We start from the raw sequence: 11,649 nt of genomic DNA, 5'->3' as shown, positions 1-11,649 counted from the left end.
TGAAAACTCTTCTCACAAGATTCGGACCACAAGAACTTCACTTTCTTTTGGGTCAACCGAGTCATAGGAGACGCTATAGAGGAGAAATGCTCAACAAAATAGAGGTAATAGATAACTAAACCCAAGAAACTTTAGATATAAGTTGGAGAAATAGGTCTAGGTCAATTTCTAACAGCTTCGGTCTTTTGGGGATCAACTTTAATACCCTCGGAAGAAATGATATGACCCAGAAAAGCAACTGACCTTAGCCAAAACTCACACTTACTAAACTTCAAAAACAACTTGTGATCTCTAAGGGTTGGCAAGTCAGTTCGAAGATGATCAGAATGTTCATCCTCACTACGGGAGTACACCAGTATATCATCGATGAACACTATGACAAACATATCCAGATATGGTCTGAACATTTGTAGTAACAGCTTGGGCTAGCGTTTGAAAGGCTGCCCGAATTCAGCATGAGACACGTTTTCATTCAATGGGTCAGCGGGTTGAGGTTGCTGACCATCATTATTTCTTCTCGCTCGATGTGGAGGCATATTTCTGAAAGAGAAGAGCACGAATAATTAGCAGAGAAAGACACTTTAAGCATGATAGACTTCTGAAAGAAAGAATCACACTTTTTCCTAAAATGTCTTGTAGCCTCTTGCTCATAGATGTGGCGCGCTACACACCGACGATCAAGACTTTATTGTCAGACTCCCTAGGACACCTTAAAACCTTAGGCTCTGATACCAAGTTTGTAACGCCCCAAAAAATGAGTCCCGGAGCATCACACGGTGCTTGAGGCTACGAGTAGCCCCAAACTAACCCTTTGAGCCATTTTCATTCAGTTCAACACAAATCAATGGGGTTTTCATAAATAACCCTCAAATATCAATAGAGTAATCATCATCCAAGAATAAAAGAATTTCAGAAAGATAACAAAATATGACTTATTAGTCAACTCCCAACATCTATACTAGTCTGACAAACCTCTAAGAAAATCAATAAAACCAGCAAGCCATTGAGACATGCCCCAACTGACTCATACTCAGTTATCAAATGTAAACAATTCCCTGAAACCAACATTAGACATCACGTCCTCAAAACATGAGGACTCACCACAACAGAGGATGTAGAACAGCGTGCCCGAAGAATCACTGTCAAACCTGGAACTGAGCACCTGAACCTACATTCTGAGAAAATGTAGCCCACATCCGAAGATGTAGGTCAATACCATGGAAAGGAACCAAGTATATGGGGGTGTATGCAGTTGTATAAACATCATAATCATAAATATTTATAAGAAATATGTAGGATGTATGAAAGACTCATATAGACCGAAGAAAATCATCATAATCATGAGAGGATGAAATAAGTACAATAACACATGTGAGTCATCATATAATTTGTCAATCACTTTCAGTTTATCAAGAATATCAATTCTCATAATGTAAATATCATTTAAATCTTTCAAAAGAACAACTTTCACAATTCCACTTTCAAATCACTTCACCATTCACTATAGACACAAGGAAACACACACACACTGGGAGATCCTATAACCGACATAAATCCTGTGAGCTACATGGAGTCCAACGTACAACCCACGTTGGGGAGAGTCGTCCTATCCTTGCCATCGGAGTAGGACTATCAATATCAAATCCACACAAACTAGTGATCACTATATAAATCAGCGTCAGGCTCACTCCTACGGGGGCACGTAGTTCTAGGGAAGTAAGTTCGCTTTGTACCTCCCACTCGATGCTAAAGATTTCTCCCGGACTTAGCTCAGATCATTTCAAAGATAATCTACAAAAAAACAATTTCAGTAATATATAAATATACATCGGGAGCCATCATGCTTCCCATCTATCAAAATCAACCACGTTGTGGATTTCTTTCACACTCGAGTTCAAAACAACTTCATTAAGACCAAAAGGTCCAATCATTCAAAATATCTGAAATATTCAACATCAACGTGCTTATAACATATACTTTCTAAAAAAACACAATTTTCAATGGGGATTCACGACCCAAATATCAAAATCATGATAAATATCATTCAAGATTCATGTTTTATATCTCCACACATGTAAATTCAACTTTTAAAATCAAAAACATCAAGATTTCATAATAATCATCATAAGATATGGGTTCATGCTTCAAATTTGTAAAAATCAAATAAAAATCATGCCTTTGTAAAGAAAATTACTTTTGGACACAAGAACAAAAGAGAGTTCTTGTTGAAAAACCCCACATACCTTAAATGATGAACTTTAGATCAATACTCATTTTTGAGGTGTTAATCGTGCCTTTGAATGATGGTTCTTGGAGTTTGTGAACTAGGAACTTGGAATCTTGAATAAATTTGCAGAATTAATGGTGAACTTTGGAGGTTCTTGAAGTTGGATGTAGGAGCTTAGGGTTTTCTTTTTGAGAGAATTTAATGAAATATAATATATAATGCTTCTAATAGGCTTTAATATAGGGTTTGAACAGATTTTGGGTGAGGGAGAATGACCAAAACGCCCCTAAAAATCAAATAATTCTTGAATCTGTCCTTTGATGGACTGTTTTGATAGTCTTAAGTAGATCAACCATAATGTTTTACTCCGATATCCAAATTGGATAAAACCAATTTCATTAGAAAGAGGACTCTCATATATTTCCGTTGATATATAGTATCTCACTCAGATCATAGTGTACGGGGATTTATGATCGTTTAAAGTTGACCCAAAAATTTTCTTTTGATAGGCTAAAGTAGATCGACCATAACTTTTTGCTCTGATAGATAAATTAGATGAAACCAATTTCATTGGAAAGAGAACTCGCAGAGCTTTTCGTTGATATATAGCAGATCACCCAAATCATTATTTACAAGGATTTATGATCGTTTAAAGTTGGAGCAAAAATATGCCAAGCCTCAGTACTTTTTCCTGCACGTTTTACTGTTCACTACTATTCACGGTTTGATCAGAATGTTCATAACTCGTCGCTCAGGTGTTCGTTTTGGATGATCCACATATAGTTGGAAAGCTTATTCGATACTCTACGCAATGGTGGGTCATAATCTAAGACATTCCGCATGGAAAATTTATAATTCATTCTAGAAGATAGAACCCAACACGTTTACGTACAAAATTTCAACGAAAAATTTCCCAGGGTATTACACCCCCAAGAGCGTTGTTGCTTCAATTGCTTGTGACCCAAATGTGTGGAATGCGGTAATGTAAAATCCATCCCTTCAAGAATTCCTCAGCTCACAGAAAACCAGTGAGAAATCTATGTCCTTGATTCTACTCAAATATTTCATAGTGGTCAAGTTTCTTACTATAATACCATTTTTGCAGGTACATTGTTCCCAGACTCGGATCATAAGATAGATGAATTCGTTGCTGATGCTGATTTCTTTTCTCAGCCATCCCAAAGGAGTGCGTCTTCCAAATCTGAGGCAGAAGAATCTAAATTTGGGAACTCTTTTACAGACTTTTTGCAGAATGTTATATGAATAGTAACATAAACTATGGTTGATATGATGAACAACTTGTCAGATTTCTTCAAAAGTCTCTTTGGAGGCAATAAGGTTTTTTTAATGCTGATGGAAGTACTAAATTAGGCGTTGTGGAGATAACATTAGGAGCTTCTTTCATAGGCTTGGCAGTCACGGTTATGATGGTGATTGTCTCAAAATGCGGTCAACCATGATGTCTTCATAGTTATTGCTATTTGAATTCATCGAAGTTACATGACCAAGTGTTACAGTTTCTTCTGGAATAGGTATTAAGGGTTTTGTCGAGGGTTTTTGGCCATGCATGGCTTCCAATGACTTGTTGAAGAGTCATGTAAATAAAATAAAGTCATTATAGAAAATGCTTATGTCTGAGTTTCTTGGTTTTGTCCTCTAAATGGCAACAAAGTTAGATTTGTTACAGACATTATATACTTTGGGTACTTGTTACAGACACAAAATCCTCTGATTTTTCAACTCTCTTCGTCATTGGCATCATGCTAATAAATTTATCCTTTAAGTAAATTAGTTTTGATGGCAGTTGTAATCTCCATAGTTTTGAAAATTTTCATTGTGATGTTAGTTCTCTTCTCCTTGGATTGAAGAACATCGCATATGTGTATGTTGTGCGCGCGCTAGGGTGTACAAGTATTGCATCTTCCCAGAAATTTATACTTCCAACACTGAGCAGCTACAATAGTTCAGTTTTGTGCCACAGAAAGGTATAGTTTGTTCCTCTAGTTCTATATATTTGAACTTTTCCATGGAAAATGTTTCAGTACTATTGATGTCACATAAGCTGAACTTGGGGAGAAGAGAACAACTATCAAATACTTCATTTTCTTTGAATCTATTGTATTCTATTGAACCATTGCATTCAAATGTGTGTTGTATTACAAGCTACGAAGCTAAGTTACAGAGATTAAATTATACAAGTATTTTATGGCACATATTGTACAAACAATGATAGTTGAACCACCTTTGATGTCTAAGTCTAGCCTCTAGGGCAAGTGTTGTAGATCATCTGTCGAATCATTGCAGAATAAGCTAGTGTCAACTCTTGCCCATGAGGCATAACTTGTTCCTTTGGGGTCTAAAAATCTTGCCTCTTGGAAAAGACTTATAAATTATCTACCAAATCATCACACCCTAATCTAGTATCAATGCTTGGCCATGGGACACAACTTCTTTATTTTTTGTAATAAGTTTTGCCTCTAGGGCACGAGCTGCAGATCATTTGCCAAGTTATTACATGCTAAGTTAGTGTCAACTCTTGCCCATAGGGCATAACTTTTTTCTTTGGGGCTTAAGTCTTGCCTTTAGGGAAAGTGTTGTAGATCATCTACCGAATCATTGCAGAATAAGCTAGTGTTAACTTTTGCCCATGGGGCACAACTTGTTCTACATCTTGCCTTCAAGGCAAATTTTAAAGTATATCCCGTGGAATTATCCACATCACATCTCTAGGGGGTGTAGTCCTTCCCCGAATCCTAGTAATATGATATATTTTTACACATCAATATATAAGAAAATTTAACATGCTAAATAATTTTTATAAACAATCAATAAGAAGGTATTGAGTTAAATACTTCACCACAAGTTAAAAATTCATATAAATAAGAAGACATTCGTGATTGAAAGTCAAAAGTACTTGTTACTAACTAAAATAGGGATAAAAAAAATCCTATTATAACTGTTATTTTGATCTAACTTCTTGGATAAAAAGTAAAACTAATCATGTTTTCTTATTTTTCTTTCTGTATCTTCTTGCATATGGATGAAGGATAAGAGTATAGTGACAATTTGATCTGTTATGCCCGATTCTTTTGTATCTCGAACATCTGTAATTGTTTCTTGAAGATTCTGTTCTACAAGGATATCTGGATGTTTGTCTTCTCCCAAGCAGAACCTCCTTATCTGGGGGGTTTGTAATCGGATCCTTATGTTATCTGGGATAATCCATGATGTTGTGCTTCCAACTGGTGGGATTTATCCCTGGTATATTTGTAGCCAAGACTGTCTTAAGAACCAATGAGAACAATAGCTAGACTTGTTCATATGTCTACTCTCTATCGCTGCAATTGCATGGGTGCATGGTATCTCATCTGTTTGAAATACCAAGCATTGATAAGTCTTGCTCTTCAGGTCTATAATATATTCAACTCCTTCTTCTCTTACAACAAATCTTGTTGCATCAATGGGGTCTACCTGTAAATAAAATGATAAATAAATGACAACTTCTAGTGAAACATCTAGTATATGGGCAGAATCGGGCATAAAGAGCAATCAACCATACATAGGGGGAGAATTTTGAGGCAACTAAAAAGCAGCTACAATCAAGAATATAACATCAAATCACAATCTAAAATTGAACTAATCAAAAATCTAATAATAAGTGACCAATAATAAGGAGTAACAATTAAGGTTCTATTTCAAAATTGAAGTGAAAGGCCAATATAGGGGATAGTTAGAGTTTTGATGCTTGGCTTGGTCAGGGAAAGTGTAGGAGAAGGATCTGTCATCCAAGAAATGAGCTTTCAAAGTCAAATTTCCTGTATTATATGAAAAAGATAGAACCTTGCTCAGCAACAGTAGCTGATTCAATAGTGATGCTTCCAACATATGAGCAGGAGAATCAGTTACAAATAAACTAAGACAAAACTGATATTGCATCTAATCTAGGAGTAGAATCAACTATGATAGTGAAACATCTAGTATATGAGCAGAATCAGCCATACAGAGCAATCAAACATACATAGGGGATAAATCTTGAGGCAACCCAAAAACAACTACAATCAAGCATACAACATCAAATCACAAACCATCACACATCTATGAGCAGAAGCAACAAAACATATATTTTGCGCGCGAATCTCAAGGAAATAAAAAAACTAGAAATAAATCACAAATAACAATAAACCAGCTATGTATAATCTACAATAAAAAAACAATAATCGTATATTTCTCTATTATCAAAATACAATTTCAATTACTTACTTTCAATTTCAAGGCGTCTTGGATCTTGTCAGTCACCTCCACTTTTGCCCAACGTGTGATGTCATGAAAGTTGCCTTGTGATTCCATTTTTCATTCATAAAACCAACTTTGTAATTTTTTCTGAATGTAATCGATCAGTCCCAGTATTGGCAGTTTCCTGGATTTTCTCAGTACCGCATTCATGGACTCCACGTTGTTAGTCGTAAGAATATTGTACCTTCTGTTGGTATGAAATGAACAAGCCCATCTTTCTGGTTCTTCTTCTTTCAAGTACTCCGCAGCAACTTTGTCGACTTTTTCTATCTCATTAATAAAAGTATAAAATTTAGTTCATTTGTATGTTGTTGCTGCGTTGTAGAAGAGTGATAGAACCATATCTGAGAACTATCTTTTTCTTAAATTCTTCTCCATTTGATAGATGCATATCCCGTGCTGACACTCTGGATAGACATTTGCAATTGCATTTGCAATGGATGGGTGACGATCTGATAGAATAAATAATTGTTCACGTACCCTAATTGCATGTCTTAACCGATTGAAGAACTAGTTATAAGATTCATTATTTTCTGAGTCGCAATTCCAAAAGCCAAAGGAAATATGTTGTTGTTTCCATCCTTTGACACTGCTATCATGAGGACACCACGATATTTTTCCTTCAAAACTGTTTCATCTACCATTATTATCGGTCTACAGTTGGTCCATCCAATGATTGAAGCGCCATAAGCAAAGAATGCATATTGAAACCTGCGTTGAGCAAAAGAATATTAGTAACAATTTGCATTTGATGTTTATAATCAGAGTACAATGATTTTCTAAACTAAGTCTTGCCCATGAGGCAAGAGTTGCATCTATGTTAATAATCTAATTAGTGCAATTAAAGAATAAACTTTTGCCTCTTGGGCAAAAGTTTTCAACTTCAACAGGATAATATTTTTACAACAATTTTCTAAACCAAGTCTTGCCCATGAGGCAAGAGTTCAATCTTTGTTAATAATCTAATCAGTCTAAATAAAGGATAAACTTTTTCCCAGGATAAAAGTTTTCAATTTCAACAATTTTCTAAACCAAGTCTTGCCCATAAGGAAAGAGTTCCATCTATGATAATAATCTAAGTCTTGCCCATGAAGCAAGAGTTCCATCTATGCTAATAATCTAATCAGTGCAAATAAAGGATAAATTGTTGCCTCTTGGGCAAAAGTTTTTAATGTCAATAATTTTCTAAACCAAGTCTTGCCCATGAGGCAAGAGTTCCATCTATATTAATAATCTAATCAGTGCAAATAAAGGATAAACTGTTGCCTCTTGGGCAAACGTTTTCAATTTCAACAATTTTCTAAACCAAGTCATGCCCATGAGGCAAGAGTTCCATCTATGTTAATAATCTAATCTGTGCAAATAAAGGATAAACTGTTGCCTCTTGGGCAAAAGTTTTCAATTTCAATAATTTTCTAAACCAAGTCTTGCCATGAGGCAAGATTTCCATCTATGTTAATAATCTAATCAGTGCAAATAAAGGATAAAGTGTTGCCTCTTGGACAAAAATTTTCAATTTCAACAGTATAGCATTTGTACCTGTTCTCATCATCCCTCTTTATGTTCATGTACGTGCCTGGGTTATTTTCTTTCATCATGTGAAGATACGATGGCAACCTGTTGTAGTTCTCTTCTGCAGTTCCTCTTATCACCATATAGGCATGTTGTATCGCTCGCCATCCTTTGTTGTAGGATATAATGATTCCGTATTTCATTCTCATTTCATCCACTACGAAATTGGGTGTTATTACATTACTAGAGTCGCACACGAGCTCTAGTATATAGTCACATATGACCTTTGATGTTGCATTCTTGTGGTCGGACATTATGAAATCAATCGAGCAACTGTGAGCCTTTTCATATGTAGTAACCTGAAAGAGCAAAGAATAGACAATCTTCGAGGCATGAAACTGCCATACGCAGTTGTCGTCCAAACACGCAGTGAATATCTTGTTGTGCTTAATTTGATAACCTTAAATTGGATATTGTGTGAAATTGCAATGTTTGACACACATGTCATCATATTTTGTTTGTCAATGAAGATCAACTTGACGTTAACATCATTCAAAGAGGCATTGTGTCTCAAGAGAGTAGTCTTGACATCAAGTATCCTCTTCTTTTTTTGGCATACTCTCTTAATCTTGGATGGCTTAGCTATTTCAGCCTCCAATATTTGTTCAATAACTTGTAACTCGTTATTTCCATCAATACTTTCATTACTCATTTCTTTTCCATCCATTCCAAGCATAACCCTTGTGAAAAATAAAACAACAAAAGATTAGTAACAATTTAATTTAGAATATATATCTTCAACAAGTAAAATCATTGAAGAGTAAGGCATAGTCAACTATTGCCTATGGGGCATAACTGTTAAAGTCTTGCCTCTATGGCAAGAGTTATAGGTCATCTACCAAATTATTACAAACTATGACAGTGTCAACTCTTGCCCATGGGGCATAACTGTCTCAGTCTTGCCTCTGGGGCAAGAGTTATAGGTCATCTTCCAAATCATTACAGACTAAGGAAGTGTCAACTCTTGTCCATGGGGCATAACTTGAAATGTATGGCAGAATTTGAAGATGCTAAAATCGCACTTGAAACTGCTGAATAACACACACTATAGGGTGATTCTTAGAGGGTTGTTTACTTTAGAGATACATTGCAAGTGATGCAACTTAGTTTATCAACTCAATACTCTGATAGTATGTCCTTGAAAGAGAATAATGTACTGACTATTATTGAGAAGTAGAATTATATTGAAGAGAGCATGTTACAATAAAAATTCAGGGCTTTGTGTATAAGCTAGGTGATTCAAACCCCATGTATTTTAGTGCAGTTAGACTCAAACATAAGGCATCTAAACGCTGTGATAAATGCTTAATTGTGTGAATAGCTCATCGAAAAGCTTCAGATATTAGAGAGCAAACTTCGAATACTTTACTATATATTCTTAAGCAAACACAATAGGTCAAATTGGTTTCACAGCATTAATCTGCATGTATACAGATTTTCTAATCATATTAATTTAACGTTGCAGGTCAAATACATATAATCATGGCATCGTAAGAGGTCATTATGGACACGTCAATTAGATGGGACATAGCTTCAACACTGGTACATCAAATTGTGAGGTGAAATGTGTTGATCATGTTTATGAGGAGTAGAGCCACCATGTTCAACATTATAGACAATCAAATCTCCATCTGTATGGAAATGATTTGTACAATGATACTGACAAGAACCACAGAATACATGATGAAGAAGATTACACGCCAACTCCTAAGAAAGTTCGATTACTAAGTTTGTTAAAATACTCAACCAAGTTGGATATAGTACTACTGCTGTTGGGTTGTATTGGGGCTCTAATAAATGGAGGATCACTTTCTTGGTATTCTTATCTTTTTGGATATTTCGTAAATAAAATTTCTCTGGACAAAGTCAAAGACCAAATGATAAAGAATGTGGGAACGGTAATATATACTTAGACTTTTATTGTGTGCTTCCAAAGATCTTAGTTAATAACCCCTTACCCTTCCATACCGCGAGCAGTAACAAGAGATGAATTCATGAATACTACTATCCTAAAGTACACATAACCAATACTACTATAGTTAAAAAAAGATGAAGGATTAAATATGATGCGTTTTCAACAATGAAAGATTTTTGTAACACGAAAAAATTGTATAATGCAGTGAACTGTGCAATAGTAACCTTGTTACCTAAAGTGCCAAATCCTACTACCATTAGAGAGTTTTAGCCCATTGCCTGCTGCTCTATGTTATACAAGCTAATAGCTGAGGTGCTCTCTCATAGAATCAACAATTTAGTGCTTCTTTACTATCTAAAACATAGGCTGAATTCATTCAAGATGGAAAACACAACCTTTACCTCCAAGACCAAACTCCCGCAACTACTCAAACACAATTATAATCGCAATAACAAACTCCCCACAACCTATTCGACACAATTCCTCATCATCTTCTAATGCTAATTATATCACTAGTTTGAAATACTTGGAACTAATTTCTTGTACCACCTTACCTTATACGTTTGGCCTTTCCAAAATATGTTGCGATCAATGTTAACTCCCATATTAACGGACTTTCTCTCCAAGACCGATCCCCCCACAACTACTAAAACATAATTATAACCGCAATAACAAACTCCCCACAACCTTTTTGATGCAATTTCTCAATGGTAAATATGTTACTACAACAACAGCATATCCGAAGTTCAGCATACGTTCACCTCTCCAAAAATCAAATCAATATGCTAATTATATAACGAGCTAAAACTACCACAATACATCAATAAAGTAAAATTACCACAATAAATTTTGATGATGAATTTCATACCTGAAGAACCCTTACGGCTAAAGTCGATTCTGCGAATATTTGAAAGTCAATTCTGGAATTTGAAAGAAAAAGTTGATTCTAAAATTTGAAAGAAAGAGAGGAAGAAAAACTTAATTCTGGAATTTGGAAGAAAGAAAGGAAGAAAAAGTCAATTCTGAAGACGAAATAGATTTAACAGCGAATAATTTGGAGAAGGGTATTTTTCGTCCAAAAAATATGACTTAACTAAGTTAAGGCTATTTTAAAAAAGCCTTTTTATTTGGGGTTAAACTTTGAAAGCCACCCTAATTTAGGCCTATATTTAAGAATAACCCATATATATGCTGCCAAGCCCATTATAACTGGTCGGACAGAGATATATAATTTCTAGAGTCTTTGTTACTGGAGCACGATTTATAGAAAATCACACAATAGACAAGCATTGAGAAAATTAAAAATGACGAGATAGAGGAGGCAAGTTTGATGGAAGGACTTTCTACAGCCAATCAACTTATCTTTCAACCACTGCTCTTGCCTTGAATAAAGATCAATTCGTGTTTAATAACGCATCAAAAATTGCAGCCGTCTTCAGAGTGCATTTGAATGAAGCGATAGAAATTAGGGTATTGGAATTTTTTTGAATCTCATTAATTTATTGTGTAACTGATCGTGCGTGATTTACTCCACAGAATAAAAGAGAATTTGTTACTTCCTTAAAAAAATATCTAGTTAGTTTCAAATGTATCACATTTTTATATGTATCACCATTTCAAAAAATTGGGATAAAATATAATT

General features: G+C 35.1%; 1 pseudogene; it reads left to right on the top strand.

The window, feature by feature from the left end:
* Positions 1-3,687, top strand: part of LOC107861881 — a 13,640-nt pseudogene extending 9,953 nt beyond the window's left edge.
* The last annotated feature ends 7,962 nt before the right edge of the window (positions 3,688-11,649 follow it).

The sequence above is a fragment of the Capsicum annuum genome, chromosome 1 (genome assembly GCF_002878395.1).
Source record: "Capsicum annuum cultivar UCD-10X-F1 chromosome 1, UCD10Xv1.1, whole genome shotgun sequence".
NCBI classification, from domain to species: domain Eukaryota; kingdom Viridiplantae; phylum Streptophyta; class Magnoliopsida; order Solanales; family Solanaceae; genus Capsicum; species Capsicum annuum.
This window is presented reverse-complemented; position numbering and strand designations above follow the sequence as displayed.